The 2500-nt window shown below is 40.6% G+C and overlaps 1 protein-coding gene across 2 annotated transcripts in view; it reads left to right on the top strand.

Annotated features, from left to right (window-relative positions):
• The window catches only part of LOC127633615 (paladin-like), a 319141-nt gene that overhangs the window by 257768 nt on the left and 58873 nt on the right, over positions 1-2500 (top strand). Inside the window, exon 1 of one of the 2 annotated variants that reach the window (XM_052112838.1) lies at positions 3-84. The exons of the other annotated variant lie outside the window; for it this stretch is intronic. The gene's annotated coding sequence lies outside the window, so the exon portion shown is untranslated. Of the gene's footprint in view, positions 1-2; positions 85-2500 lie in introns of those variants that run through there. 2 annotated transcript variants of the gene reach the window in all.

The following is a 2500-nucleotide window of genomic DNA, read 5'->3' on the forward strand; positions in this document are numbered from 1 at the left end:
GAGCCGTGAACAGAGATTTGGCTGAAGTGTTTGTTCGGTTCACAGTGATTCTATTTTGAAGGCGGAGGCTGTTTTACTGAGATGGTGAGTGCGCAAGTTTGACTTTGTTTGTTCTGTGGTTTGTGCGATCGAGATTCTCTGTGCATGCGCACATGTGGATGATTCATGCAGTTGCATTGGTGCAGACATGAGCAGACCGACCGTGGTGAATCATTAAAGGCGTGTGTTAGTATCTGATGCGGTCTTCCACGTAGCGCCATTTGTCTGTTTGTGCATTCAACTATGTTCGACTCTTGTCATCTGAACGCACTTTAACAAGTGTGTGATCTCTGAAGTACAGTTTTTAACGCACACATGCTGATGCAGAGAAGAGAAATAACGCAACATACAAGAAAAGTGTTGAAAAGTTTGATGCATTTGGCGAATCGGTTTGTTTGGACGAACCGGTTTCATAAATGATTCACTCTGGAGTTTACGTGTACATTTTTTCTTTGTAGTGATTTAAATATCTAGTCAAATACTGGTATATACCGCTATGTTTTTGAAGCTATACGGTATATAAATTGTTTTATGGTTCCAAAGATGTTACTCAATTCAAAGATTCATTAAACAGTACCGGCTCAAAAGAACGATTCGTTTACTAATTGGACATCGCCTATCAGAGGAAAAGATGAAATTGAGCGCACTAAAAAATTAATGCTCGCGCAAGATGAAATTGAGCGCACAAAAAGTTTAATGCTCGCGCAAGATGAATTTGAGCGCACTAAAAAGTTTAATGCTCGCGCAAGATGAAATTGAGCGCACTAAAAAGTTTAATGCTCGCGCAAGATGAATTTGAGCGCACTAAAAAGTTTAATGCTCGCGCAAGATGAAATTGAGCGCACTAAAAAGTTTAATGCTCGCGCAAGATGAAATTGAGCGCACTAAAAGTTTAATGCTCGCGCAAGATGAAATTGAGCGCACGAAAAGTTTAATGCTCGCGCAAGATGAAATTGAGCGCACTAAAAAGTTTAATGCTCGCGCAAGATGAAATTGAGCGCACTAAAAAGTTTAATGCTCGCGCAAGATGAAATTGAACGCACTAAAAAGTTTAATGCTCGCGCAAGATGAAATTGAGCACACTAAAAAGTTTATGTAGTTTTATGCTAGCGCAAGATGAAATTGAGCGCACGAAAAGTTTTATGTAGTTTTATGCTCGCGCAAGATGAAATTGAGCGCACGAAAAGTTTAATGCTTGCGCAAGATGAAATTGAGCGCACAAAAAGTTTAATGCTAGCGCAAGATGAAATTGAGCGTGCACAAAACGTTTTATGCTCGCGCAAGATGAAATTGAACGCACTAAATAGTTTAATGCTCGCGCAAGATGAAATTGAGCGCACGAAAAGTTTAATGCTCGCGCAAGATGAAATTGAACGCACTAAAAAGTTTAATGCTCGCGCAAGATGAAATTGAGCGCACGAAAAGTTTTATGTAGTTTTATGCTCGCGCAAGATGAAATTGAGCGCACGAAAAGTTTAATGCTCGCGCAAGATGAAATTGAGCGTGCACAAAACGTTTTATGCTCGCGCAAGATGAAATTGAGGGCGCACAAAAAGTTTTATGCTAGCGCAAGATGAAATTGAGCGTGCACAAAACGTTTTATGCTCGCGCAAGATGAAATTGAGCGCACAAAAAGTTTTATGCTAGCGCAAGATGAAATTGAGCGCACAAAAAGTTTTATGCTAGCGCAAGATGAAATTGAGCGCACAAAAGTTTTATGCTAGCGCAAGATGAAATTGAGCACGCACAAAAAGTTTTATGCTAGCGCAAGATGAAATTGAGCACGCACAAAAAGTTTTATGCTAGCGCAAGATGAAATTGAGCGCACAAAAATTTTTATGCTAGCGCAAGATGAAATTGAGCACGCACAAAAAGTTTTATGCTAGCGCAAGATGAAATTGAGCATGCACAAAAAGTTTTATGCTAGCGCAAGATGAAATTGAGCACGCACAAAAAGTTTTATGCTAGCGCAAGATGAAATTGAGCACGCACAAAAAGTTTTATGCTCAGCGCAAGATGAAATTGAGCACGCACAAAAAGTTTTATGCTCGCGCAAGATGAAATTGAGCGCACAAAACGTTTTATGTATTTTTATGCTTGCGCAAGATGAAATTGAGCTCGGAGTAAACACAAAATACAGTTATTAAATTATAAAGTTATTTATTGAAGCGAAAAAGTTATCCAATACCATACGGGCCTGTGTGAAAAAGTATCCTCGCCACTTCCGTCTGCCGAAGGATTAGTCGCCAGAGGAGCCGTGACCGTCCGATGAAGAAGGTTCCATCCACCTGGGGCCGGAGTACTCGCTGCTATCCACTGGAGGAGGAGCGGACTGGCGTCCACCAGAGGGCAGTCAGAAAACATGCCGATTTGTCCCACCTTTGTCTTTTCTGACTTTGTTGCGGTTTATTATCATGTTTACAGTTACATTCACAATAAGGGAACTGTTCATCCTAACACA

This window comes from Xyrauchen texanus, chromosome 40 (genome assembly GCF_025860055.1).
Source record: "Xyrauchen texanus isolate HMW12.3.18 chromosome 40, RBS_HiC_50CHRs, whole genome shotgun sequence".
Lineage (NCBI taxonomy): Eukaryota > Metazoa > Chordata > Actinopteri > Cypriniformes > Catostomidae > Xyrauchen > Xyrauchen texanus.